Below are 14,023 nucleotides of genomic sequence, written 5' to 3' on the forward strand. Positions count from 1 at the left end.
GAGTCGCTAGTAAGCTTTAGAGAGGCCCTTTCTCTCTTGTGTATTTTACGGCTCGTCCCGAGTCGCTACTAAGCTCTGTCAAGAGCGGAAAAAGAAACCCTCAAGGAAGCGTAGCCGGACTTTTTCTCCGCTACCTCTGTTTGAACTCAAGTGATTATCGTTTCCTTTTGGAAAAGGACTACTTTGCTAAGCAAACTACTTTGTTATGATAAGCAGTTGAACTTACCTTAAAATTCAATTTGTGAAATTTAACACTTACCTTATTTTCAATCACGCTACCAATAAAAATTGCTACAGCTAAAATCGCTACAGCTAGAAGGTATGTGTTAATTGGTGGCAGCGGTGGGATCGTAAAAACCCAATAGACAAACAAAGACGTGATCGTTTTGGAGAACCGTCCCGGTTCTTATCTTCATTCAGAATCAGCCGATTCTAGCATTGGAAAAGAATTCTTTCGCAGTAAAGATTGGAGAATTTAACCAGCAGCTGAAAAGGGATCATCAATGAGAAGCGTTCGTGAAGAATCAACTACTACAAAGACTAGTTCCGGAAGTACCTGGGAAAGAGTGTGAAGTAAAATTCTCCCTCGGGTGTAAAGACAAGACACAAGAAGTCCAGACAAGAGTGAAGTGTTGTGAATTCGCGTTTTGTGTTTACCACCCTCTGTGCAGTGAAAGTGCTTTTGGTGTTTAGTGAAAGAAGAATCGCCCAGTCGACTATTGTTCAATTGGTTTCCTTCTTCGGTCATTGAATCGCGTGTGCAAATAGAAAAGAAAGGAAAGAAGAGCTGTTATTTTTTTTTGTCTGCAATGGGTAAGTTGATATGGCATTATCTTTTTAAAGAGGCATTTTAATGGAGTTTGTTTTTTGTGTATCGAAATTATATGTTTAAATGGTTACTCGTAAATGTTTTGTTTTTGATGAGTAGAGAATTTTATAATAGTATTTTCAACCTTTAGAAAGCACGCATCAGTTGTAAATTGAGTCAATAAGTATTGCTCTTTGTGACTAATATTCTTTTGCCAATAAGTATTTAGCAATTTTTTTTTATATACTGCATTAAGTATGGTTATGTGTTAAGCTGCAACAGATTATTTAAGAAATGCTTAATTTACTTTAATTTTTTTTTCCTATGTTGCTAATGGTACGTATTTTATGTCATACATACCATAAATTGCATTGCTATGTTGTTTTACTGTAGTATTTCTGGATAGTGTGAAACTTTCAGAGTAGACAAACTGGTACCTTTAGTTTATTTTGTTGTATCATTTTAAAATTTTGTCACTGGCAAAATGTCATATCTTGGCAAGGGTAGAAAGCAAGACCTCATAAATCTGTCTGTAGAATTAGGTCTAGAAGTTCCCCCAAATGCAAAAATACAAGATCTTAAAAACCTCATTGTACAGAGCCCTCAGTATGACGAAAAATTCGTCGAGGCAACACTAGAGTCGATTATCGAAGCGCGAATCGAACAACATAGACGCGAAGAAGCCGAAGAGCGTAAACTTGAAAGGGAAAAGGAGAGAGAATTTGAATTAGAACGTCTAAGGTTGACAAACGCCAATAATGGCAGAGAAAATTCTCAAAATAATATTCCGAGATCTATGAGAGATTTGCAAAATTTAATGCAGAGATATAATCCCGAATCATCGGATATTTCGCTTTACTTAGCGATGTTTGAGCGTCAAGCTCGCAAAGCGAAGGTAGAGGAAGGAGACTGGGTGTCGCATTTGATGGCTCTATTGCCAATGGACATTGTTTCTATTATTCTACGAGGGCCGGAACAGGAGCTAGATAATTACTCCTACGTAAAGAAAATTCTTTTGCAGCGGTTTAAGTTGAACCCAGAGGCGTTCCGCGTCAAATTTGTTCAACATCAGCGTCGTGCGGGTAGTTTATATAAAGACTTTGCTTTTGAGTTAAAAAACTATCTAGATGAATGGTTAAACGGAGTAGACGTACGAGATTTCGATGCGCTAAAAGACTTAATGCTGACGGATCAGATTAAACGTCGAGTAAACAGCGAAATTCGCGAACACTTCGTGGATGAGTGGCCGAGTATAATATCTTCTGCCGAACTAGTGAAGAAATTAGATGAATATGAAGCAGTACGAAAGTCCGTAAAAAAACCAACAGGTTTTACTAAAAATACCGAACAGGATTCAAATATTAACGAAAGGAAAAAAGGAGAATTTTCAGATCGAGTACGTCGCCAGGATAATGTTTCGAAAGAAAAAACTGCGGAGAAATGGAAGTCAAGTGTTTTCGAACAACGGAGAATACCTAGATGTTATGAATGTAATTCAGATAGTCATCTCCGACCTCAGTGTCCTCGGTTAAAAAGACAAGAGGCCGCTGAAGTTGTAAACAAACTAGGCGTTTCAGGATCTCCAGATACATGGCTAGCTCCCTATATGAGTATAGCGAGAGTAAATAATCGAGAAATGCCTGTACTCCGAGATACTGGCTCCACTATCGATCTGATCGGATTGGACCAAGTAACACATCAGATGCTTCTAGGAGAGACAGTGTGGGTTAAGCAGCCGCTAAATTTACATCCCTGGTGTTTACCCTTGGCTCGAATTGAATTAGAGGGAGAGGACTTTGGGAAAGTCATTACTAAAGCCGCAGTGATTAACTCCGACCTGAATCAAGAATATTATCTGCTGGGAAATCGAACAGCCCGATTGATAGAACAGAATAAAATGCAGCCCCATAAAATCAATGCTGTTATGACTCGCAGTCAAACGAAAGCTTGCAGCAGGAAAGAAAATTCCCCTAGCCAAGGTCCAGAGAACAACGAAGTTGAGCGCCCCGCGGGGCGAATGAATGACGAGGAGGAGGGTGAAATTTTCCCCGTCCAGTCAGCTAACGTCCGAGGCAAAGAAAGGGTGAAGTGTCCTCACCCTTCGGAGAACAGGTCAAGAAATGGACAAATCAAGATAACAAAAGGGGTCATTAACCCACGAAGTGCATGGACTTCTTTAGATTTACGAAGAAAGCGAAACATTTCTAAGAAAAAAACGCTGGTCCGTCAGGACGAATTTTTGTCTGGAATCCCGGAAGAAAAAACTCAGAAAGAAAGAAGTGCAGGAAGACCCCCGGAGCGTTTCCATTCACGATGTGCTGTTCGGAAATCTGAAACTGAACATCGAAATCGAACAGATCACTGGCAAAGTAGTTTTCAAGATAGAAACACAAAATATTTAGCCGTAAGTGGGAAACCCACAGACATAATGAAAGCTCATAGGTGCGAAAACGCACCAAATAAATTGAGATTTTATCTGAATTAGGTACCAATAGGAGCCGACAACTTGTTTTGAGTACAATAATTTTTTGTTTGTTTTGTTTATTGTAGTACTTTGTATTTGTATATTGAGTGTTGATCCTTTTAGAATTACTTAGGATTTATTGTGTTCCTTAGCTTTATAGTACAGTTGCAACCTTATAACTTTGAGGTAGTTTACCGCCCAGGCAAATTGAATAAAAATGCTGATGGGCTGAGTCGTTTCGAATCGGGCGAAACATAGAGTGTATAAGAGGTGATCATGCCAGTTTCTTATCTGAATAAGTATTTTGTATACAGTAAAAGTGTAATATAAGAATATATCATCAGTTATTTTGTCCCTTTGTTAAGAATATTTGTGATGTGTATGTATATATATATATATGTGATTCTGATTTTAAATATTCCATTAATTCTCGCCTCTAAAGTTAATGCCTTATTGACTTATATGTGAACTTTTCAATAGTGACATTACTAGTACTGTTATTAATCAATGTAGCTGTCTTTTAAGTTAGTGCAATGATGAGGAGAACTTTCCTCTTCGTTTCAACTCGAGAAAAGTTCTTCCGAAGGGGGAAGGAATCTATAGCTGTAACGTCGTCAGCTATTTTCCCACGGACTCCCACGAAGTCTGGGAAAAGGAGACTTCAAATAGGCGCCAGATGACCACCCTGATGACACTTACGAATTCTTGAGGTCGAACGTGACCCCCAACAAAGTGCGGAAAGCATATTGTTTTTACGAAAGGAGAAAACTTTCATACAAGTTCTCACGGGTTGTGGAGTGTCCATTGTGTGTATGCGACAGACTGTCGCCAACTGCCTGTTTCTCGAAATAATTTAGATAGACCTCCCAAAAAGACGTTCTGAATTTTCCCACGGAAAATTTCAGTTTCTCAGGCTGTCAAGACAGTATCTGAGAACAATCAGCGCCTGTTGACCAATGGAGAGATGCTCCGAAAAAGACGTTTAGCGAATCACTGCAGCAGACGCACAAGACACGCCCAGAAAACCTGGACATAAAAACAGTGAGTGAAAATAATTAGAGAGTTTTTTAGTCTGAAGTATACGCAGTCGTTGCGTAGAGAAGAGAGAGCCTTTCTCTTGTATTTTACGGCTCTTCCCGAGTCGCTAGTAAGCTTTAGAGAGGCCCTTTCTCTCTTGTGTATTTTACGGCTCGTCCCGAGTCGCTACTAAGCTCTGTCAAGAGCGGAAAAAGAAACCCTCAAGGAAGCGTAGCCGGACTTTTTCTCCGCTACCTCTGTTTGAACTCAAGTGATTATCGTTTCCTTTTGGAAAAGGACTACTTTGCTAAGCAAACTACTTTGTTATGATAAGCAGTTGAACTTACCTTAAAATTCAATTTGTGAAATTTAACACTTACCTTATTTTCAATCACGCTACCAATAAAAATTGCTACAGCTAAAATCGCTACAGCACGTATCATTTCTTTTTCTGTTTTGAAGCTGAAAATTTAATTTAATATTAAAACAAAAAATTTAGGCATAACATGAATTTAGAGTTATGGAAAAGAGGGTTGTAGAACCATTAGGATTTTTTGGAAGAAGAAGAGATGAAAAATGAACAATGCCCTCTCCGGGACTCGAAACTCCGACTTCTCGAATACGCGCCGAGCGTGCTGACCATTACACCACGAAGGCATGCTAAGAAAACGAGAGAAATATCTTACAGGGTTATAAATGTTTATTTATTTATTTATTTATTTATTTATTTTGTGTGTGTGTGTGATGAAATTTGTCTTGTCACTCTTGGATCAAGTAATCACGATCAAATGTCGCGAACCTGATGGTTAAGCAGGAATCATCCATAGGTAAGGCTCTGGATAACTCAGATTAAGTAAAATTTAACTTTTTTTGCGTAAGAAATTTAATTTTATTCTGTGATAAGATCCTAGTTAGGAGTTTTAGCCGAGTCCACTGTAAAGCCCACAGTAGAAACTGAAGTTCAACTAAAGCAAAGCTTTTTAGGAGAAAGGATTTCTTCTCAATTTTTCCATTTGGCCAGGGCATATCGCTTCCAGAACAGGAATAGCAACAAAAACAGAAAAATTACAATAGATTAACCCATCAGATTAACAAGTCTGTGTCAAATGGCTCAAATTGCGCGAATCTCGCAGAGTTCTTAAAACCATATCGGATTTACCAAAACGAAAGGCAATAAGCAACATTTCCTAGAATTTCTATATTGAAATGTTGATTTTTAGTCAGAATATTTTATGAGGATGGCGAAAGCATTCCATCCGATGCTAAGTTTCGCTTAGGTTAACTAAGCAGAAGGAAAGATGGACCACGAGATCTAACTACGTAAAATTCCTGGAAGAACAGTGTCTACTAAAATTGCGTTTGAAGTAAAGTACTGTATAGTCTGATAACAGATTTACATTTGACAGCCAGTCCGCAACATTTCCAAGAAAATATTCTCATTGAACTAATTTGAAAGGCATATTCTCACGCGTAACATTTTGTTTAGTGACTCCAAATATTGCTTTTAGAAGAATGGTGTGGGTCTCTCCAGTTGCAGTATGTTTCATAAAACTGTCAAAACTCCTTGAAATCAGAAAATACTAGTCTTGCTCCTCTGACTGGCAAAGCCGTATATATACGTCCTAGAATAATTTTGTGATGTCTGTAAGAACGTATGAATGCATGTATCTTCAACTATGTCCAAGAAATTAAGGCAATATATTAAACGTACATAAACACAGATATAAAGTATCAGGGATATTTTGGATTAAAATGACGAAGATAACTCTTTTTCATGGCTGGTTACGGAAACCTAGGCTTTCTTAGTGATATCCCGTACTGGTTAACCCTTTGCGGCACAGTGTGTCCGGTCTGGACACACATAAAAATTTCCTTCCGTACGCACAGAAAAATTGAATGAAAAAGGATTTATAGGTTACTATAGGTTCCTCTGAACCTTCTTTATTTGTAGTAGATGGCAGCTCAATACAAACCAGTCCATATGTTTTAGCCATGTTTAGTTTTTTAAGACCCTCATTTTTTAAAGAAATCTTCCAAATTTTCTTTGGGGGTATAAAAGGAATTGTCTGAAAAGAAATTCCTATGCTATTTTTTGTCTGTATGCTAATATTCTTATTCTATATTAGTTTTAAATTTTTACCTTGAAATCTTGCCTAAAATCAAACGGCGAACCCTAGGTGTGCCCAGACCGGGCTCACCGATCATCTAGGACAACTGAGAGTCTGTATTCTTTGTTTTTCCGCATCTCATCGGTCAGTTCATTGACAACAATGCTCGTTGAAGCACTCTTTTCGAAGCTCTATTCAACCAGTGTGCCCACTTTGGACACACTCACAGAATTAAAACGATAAGTGCTATCTTCACAAAATTTAACTTGTGTAGTCTTCTAGGCCTAATTAGATTGCCTACCTTTTTTCTGTCAAAACTCCGACTTTAAAAAGTAGCGTGCCGGAAAGGGTTAAAACAGCAAAATACTTCTCATTTGACTACTTTTTCTGTACCTTCGAATTTTAACTTCAACAATTTAATTTCATTTAACTGGCAAGCTACCAGTATGGATGTACCATTATAAATTTAATAAAAATAGTTTTACGTAAGCAAACTTCTTGTTTGCAGATATTATGTCACTGAGCCATACAGTTTGCCTTCATGTATGTTAGGAGCCCCATCCAAGACCTACGTAAACAGAAAGAATCTCCCATGCACCCGTGGTCCAAAATCAAACGGATTGGAGCGATTGCCTCAGAATCATTTGGTGTAACGGAACAAATGCGATTTAACATCCTCACGCGTTCAACTGGGGCTTAATGTGGTTCCAGCAGGGAGAACAGAATTGGGGTGCAGCCAAATTTTCCACAACGCAGAACCACAAAAGAAACACCGAGCCAATATCGGTTGTCGCACATGGAGGTGGTTGTTTGATGTCTTCTGACATCCCTCCTGGGGTAGGGAAAGAAAAAAAGCGGAAAAGGAAACGGGTAACTGTAGACGGGTATTGTAGGATGTAATGTACTCATGCGTTTAAGGATTTTTCTCTTATGATTGTTATTCATAGGAATAAAATTTGAAAACTCGATTTACTGTGATTTAGAGGTTATTATATACTGAAAATCACAGAAGTTTAGGCAGTTGACAGAGTGAAATAAAGAGAACTGAGAAGTTAAAAAAAAAGCAAAATAAAGATTTTAATTATTTAGAAGTATGCGGCTTTTACATTTTTCAGTTTGCTATTCAGTAGCAGACATTAAATCGAAAGATAAATTAAAGTTAAAAAAAAAGCAAAATAAAGATTTTAATTATTTAGAAGTATGCGGCTTTTACATTTTTCAGTTTGCTATTCAGTAGCAGACATTAAATCGAAAGATAAATTAAAGTTAAAAAAAAAGCAAAATAAAGATTTTAATTATTTAGAAGTATGCGGCTTTTACATTTTTCAGTTTGCTATTCAGTAGCAGACATTAAATCGAAAGATAAATTAAAGTTAAAAAAAAAGCAAAATAAAGATTTTAATTATTTAGAAGTATGCGGCTTTTACATTTTTCAGTTTGCTATTCAGTAGCAGACATTAAATCGAAAGATAAATTAAAGTTAAAAAAAAAGCAAAATAAAGATTTTAATTATTTAGAAGTATGCGGCTTTTACATTTTTCAGTTTGCTATTCAGTAGCAGACATTAAATCGAAAGATAAATTAAAGTTAAAAAAAAAAGCAAAATAAAGATTTTAATTATTTAGAAGTATGCGGCTTTTACATTTTTCAGTTTGCTATTCAGTAGCAGACATTAAATCGAAAGATAAATTAAAGTTTTTGGATTTTGTCGAACGTCAGCCTACTGAGAAACATCAGTGTACGAACATACGTGGAAGAAAACATTAAAGCTCTTATTTTTCGCGCAGTGGCAATTCGCCGTTTCGAGATTCTTTATGTTCTTTTCGTTCGTCTATTTCCGAGGTATGACGATATCTATAGACTTTACTTAGTCAGCATAGGATTTTCTGTGTTAAATTAAAGCATTTCTTCTTTTTTGAGAAGTTATAATACATGCGCAGCTAAGAAATTTTAAACTGTTGAGCTATGTGGTCTTTTCTTTGAATGAGAATTATGAATCAGTTAATCCATTGCCAGGATTTGAACCACAAATCTGCATCTGTAGTGATTGATTTCCTCGTCTGATATCAGAACAAACCCACGAAATTCATCCTGACAAGGAGGCAAGATTGCGCCTATCGTTGGCCTTGGGCACCACACAGATGACAGTACGAATTTGTTTAGGTCCACCCCGGGGGGACGGGTTCGAGGATCTCTCACTCCTCTTTCCCTCCCATAAACCTCTCGGGAGAACTCCCGGCTCGTTGCATATATGGAGTGTGCCCGTGCTGCACAGACGCTATACGTTTATAAGTATCCACAACTTCTCCCGGATTCGAATCTGAGACATTCGGTACAGAAGTCAGAGTCTCTAACCAGTATCCCGACTGGGCGGCACCACAGATCTTCAGATGCTAGCCAGACGTGCAGTAGTTTACACCTTGACTCTCTAGGGAAGACGATAATTCTTTGTACGATTATCTCATAGAAGAGCTTACTATTAATAAAATGTCATAATTTTAAAAGGTCCTTAATCTTGCTTTTTACTCTCTGAAGCAGAAAATATTTGTGCAAGGTTAACATTTTTTTTTCATGTCAGGAATTGCTGCTTTAAAATTTAATTTTTTTTTATTCTTTCTCCCCAAAAAAGATAACTTATTAAATTATTATAAAGAAGACGATGAATCCGATTGTTTGATTGTTACTGCTTTTTAATATTCCTTTGCAGTTAAGAGGTATTCTGATACCTTGCGGATTAACACTCTTAGGACTAGAATATAACGAGTGCACAACTTAATTTCTAAATCAGATGTGCTGGAAATTTATGTAGGCTTTCATACAGAAATAAACCAAGAAAGATGAAAGCGGATAAATAAAATTTATCTAATATGTTCAATAATGAATAATTTAAATTAATTAAAAAACAAATAAATAAGCTTAAAGGTTTCAGATTTTAAATTACGTCCAAAGACGCGTTTTTTTAACGTTTTGTGTGTTACATTTATTTATTAAATATCACGTTCTTTGCACTTAAACCATAAAATTCCGTTCAATAGCAATGTCGCAAAATAATTTTAAAATGAGCATATCTTTAGAATTTTTGATACACAGTTCCGCGCCCGCTGGAGAAGTAGAGTGTTGCCATCGTTGAGTTTGTTAATCGTTGAGTTTGTTACTCAAAAATTCGTTAAAGTTTTACAAAATATGAAATCGATAATAAAACAAATTCCAAATTTCAAATTCGGTCTTCCACATGCCCGTATTCGTAGGAGGATGACGCCATTCAAAATTCGATGGCTCTAGGTACCGTTGTTTTATCACAATGCGAGAAATAGACATACATTTATGCAGATTTTTCATTATTTAATTTCTTCAAATATAATGCAGGACTCTAAAATTTGGTGGCGCAGCAGTTTGAAAAGTGAAACAGACATTTATAGTGATTCGACGCAAAATTGCAAAACGAAAACAATAGTCCTTCAGGGACAGAGCCCCTTTGGACTAATAAAAATGCAAAAAAGTAAGGAAAAATATGAATAAATTAATGATATGAATAATAAATTAAGCTAAAATAAATATATCGTAGAAGTTATTTGAAATAATGAAACAAATAGAAAAGAATAAATTAATGACAAAAAACCATGGTAAGGAAAATAAAACATCATCAAAGTCATAAAATCGCTCCGTATTCTGACTTATTAATTAAACTGACTAATTTAATTAAAACCTGCTTGACTGGATGGATATAGCCTATAAATATTCCGTTTTCTATTAAGTTATATTCCGTTAAGATATAGTGCTATGTTATTGCATACTTCTTACCCATTAAATAAATATTTCCCTATAATTTTGCTTTAATAGTAATATCTATCTTATTGATTACTACAAAAGAAAAACAAATGTTGCATAAATAACAGAATTTTCTACTGATGACGTGATTCACTTTCATAATAAAATACCAGATTCATTTTATTAGCGGATTCAATTCAGTTTAAGTACTGAGAGTGTGACCTGTCCAATTTGGAAGTCAGCAGTTTAAACTACCAAGTTAATATTGCTTATAATAGTCTACGATTGGAAAGATCACAGTTAAAGTATCGTTAAAAATCACTGCAAAAAACTGGAATACTGGCATAAAGCATTTGTAAATTGTAAACGATTCTTACTATGCTTGAAAATAAACTCTCTCTAAGACAAGAACTCATTGTTCCAAGGGATTTTAAAACCCTGCAGTGGTAATCTTCCCCTTTCAATAGGGAAGTGATCACTGCGAAAACGGTTCATTTTAATTTGAGCTACATTTTTTTCTGTTTATGTGGATTTTGCAAAATTAAGCTGAACTGAATTTGAACTTTCTGAGGGGGGAAAACAACCCAAAAAGCAATGATTATGCATAGGAAAATAAAGCAGTTTTAAAACCACAATTAATAGCCAACACCCATAGAATTTTTTTAAAAAAAAATTGAAGTTACAGTTTAATTTCACAGCTTTCCCTAAATGAGGAATATTATATGTATATATATATATATATGTCATAATAAAAGCAAAGGAAATAACGGAGCAGTGTAGATGCGTGATTAGATCCATATTGAAGAAGAATTTTGATTGCGTAGTATTTAAAGAACTTGGCAGTCGAAGCAGTTTTAATTCCATTTTTATTTCCAATTGAAATTTGTGGCCACAATCGCTTGGCACTCTAGTCGTGCCTTTCCACAGAAGATTTACATTTTTGATATTGTTGGGATAGAAAGCAAGCCAGCGAAATTACATCTTAGCACAGTAGAGAGCAAAAGCTGAAGTGCGTAGTTATGAAGGATGGAAGTACGCGAAGAGAAAAGTTTTGGTTTACAATTCGGTGATTGGTCGTCAAGAGGCATCTGGTATTTATCTTACATATATATCCTTTATCTATCCACTCTTTTAATTTCCCATCCTGCAGAATTCGTCACTGTCCCAATGGCCTGTATTTACTAGTGGAGTAGCTAAGGCAGGGCAAGGGGGGACATCTGTACCCGGGTGCAGCATCCAAGAGGCGCCAAATTGATGCTACGAAATTTTTTAATGAAAAGTTTTGAGTTCTTGTCACACAGAAAGGGGCGCAAATTCTTTAGTTGCCCCCGAGCGCTCGAAATTCTAGCTACGCTCCTAGTACTTACCTATAGGGAAGAAATTCCTCTCGCTCGCATTTTTAGTCCAAAGGGGCTTTGTCCCTGAAGAACTATTGTTTTCGTTATGCGATTTTGCGCTGAAAACTTTAAAAGGCTGTATCACTTTTAAAATCGTTGCCACCAAATACTATCGCCCTGTATTAGATTTAAAGAAACTAAATAATGAAGAATCTGCATAAATGTATGCATGTTTCTGGCATTGTGATAAAACAACGGTATATAGAGCCATTCGATTTTGAATGGCGTAATCCTACTGGGAATATGGGCATCTGGAAGTCCAAATTTCAAATTTGGAATTTGTTTTATTATCGATTTTATATTTTGTAAAACTTTAACGAATTTTTGATTAACAAACTGAGGGATTTCAAAGCAAGCGATGGCAACGTTGTACATTAAAAAAAAAAAAAAAAAAAAAAAAAAAAAAAAAAAAAAAAAAAAAAAAAAAAAAAAAAAATTCTATCTCTATTGCGTGAGACTGCGTATCGGAAATTCTAAAGATAGGCTCAATTTAAAATTATTTTGTGATATTGCTGTTGAACTGAATTTTATGGTTTAAGTGCGAAGAACTTAATATTTAATAAATAAAGGTAGCACACAAAATGTTAAAAAAAAAAAAAAAAAAAAAAAAAAAACGCCTCTTAGGACATAATTTAAAATCTGAAACCTTTCAGATTTTCTTTTTTTATTTTATTATTATGCTTGGTTTCTTATACCGGGAAGCAGCATTTTTCTCCACAAAGTAAAACTTGGTGTTAATGAGGATCTGATCTTTTTATACCGCAAAACATAAACTACCTTTTAAAGAAGCTTATAAAAGCACGCACACAAAAGACTGGACACTTAAATTGTTCTTCATTACCGCTTGGCAAGCGGCTAAGAATTTTTACTCATCGCCACACTACAAAACCGAAAGAACACATTTCTTATCTTCTCCCGTTTCTTATTGTTATAATTTTCCCCCTTTTTATAATGATCGGAAGGGATCCTGTGGTCGTGATTTCAAGGCAGATGGCCGGCGTGCCCTAATGCGTCCTAATGGTGGGAAGGAAAAGGGCCCGCCGAAAATGAGGCCTCATCATCGCACCCGATAATACGCTTATTACGCGATCGGCGGGTGAGGTGAGATTTGCGCGTGACCTTAGGGTAGCCCCCGTATTTATTTATATCTCTATAGAAGTCTAGAATCGTGGACGAAGAAGATACAAATGTGTTTCAGAAATGCATGACTCCTGCATTTATCGTGAGAAGAACTGATATCTCGATAAGATCAGATATGTGGTTTAGTTACACTTAACGTTTTGAGGCATTTGGTGTGTCCATAATAGAAACTGTAACTGCTTTAATATTTCGAAGTTAATAATGCTTAATGGTAACAAGAAACAGAAGAACAGGTCATTCCGGAAAAAAAGAAAGACCTAAGGCTCTATATGTTATGCCTGATGGGTCTAAAGTTCTTGAAAAATTTCTTGCCTTACAATCAGCTTTTAAATGAGGAAAATTCTAAACTTAGCTAGCTATTTTGTTAAGTTATTAATATTATAATAACTCTTGGTAGCTATTTTATTAAATAATTGTTATTATTAATTCACCGGAAGATGCCATTTTTGACGAATGATCTCTTTAATACAAGTATGCTAATGTCTTCGATAAGAATTTTATACTGAAACATTTGAATAATCTCTGGCGAAATTTTTATGAATTAAAGGATTAAAAAAATATGTAAAAATCTGAAAGCTTTCAGACTTTACATTACGCCCAAAGGGGCGCTTTTTTAACGTTTTGATGTTTTAACGTAAAAACAAGTTCCGGCAAAAGTTAGATTTACGCATTTCAACGCAAAATAATTTTCTTCAAATTTTCCTTTCCTCAATGCATTTTAAAAAATTTGAAATCCTTGTTATCTCCTTGGGAAGAGGGGGGCTAAATATATAAAATAAAATAAAAAATGAGTAAATAAAGTCATCGTTCGCGAAGAAAATACATATTTTCATTCGTTGCCAAAAATGATTATAAAAGTTTTGCAAAGAACTTTTGAAATGGTTGCGTAATCGAATATTTCACTCAAATTAAAGTAAATAGAACAGACTTAAGATAATCTGCCTTTAGAAGGCACTACGAAAACAATTATGTTCGACTGCGTTTCCTGTTGAATTTTGTGAATTCAGACGAAAGAATACTTTAATGGAATTATCTTGAGAATACTTTAATAACTTGGTCAAATTAAAGAATACCCTGATGTATTCTTTCTGCAGAGTAACTCTACTCCCGGAAGAATGTCTTTGCAATAATGCAAGATTCTCCTGCTTTTTCTTAAAAGTCTTAAATTACAGTGAACCATCTGAGATTAGAAAAAGGCGTTTTATATTTCATTTTCCTAGAAATCCTATGAAAATTTTGAATTGAGAAGACCAGACATATTTTTTATCGCTGGTGAACGGACTAATCTGTAATTTCTAAAAGGAAAGATTAGATTTTCAAA

The 14,023-nt window shown here is 35.6% G+C and overlaps 1 long non-coding RNA gene across 7 annotated transcripts in view; it reads right to left on the reverse strand.

Annotated features, from left to right (window-relative positions):
* The window catches only part of LOC146995202 (uncharacterized), a 431,299-nt gene that overhangs the window by 155,647 nt on the left and 261,629 nt on the right, over positions 1–14,023 (reverse strand). The gene's annotated exons all lie outside the window — the stretch shown is intronic.

Source organism: Stegodyphus dumicola, chromosome 10 (assembly GCF_044657685.1).
Source record: "Stegodyphus dumicola isolate Sdum_Otavi_A_Nest chromosome 10, ASM4465768v1".
Taxonomy (NCBI): Eukaryota; Metazoa; Arthropoda; class Arachnida; order Araneae; family Eresidae; genus Stegodyphus; species Stegodyphus dumicola.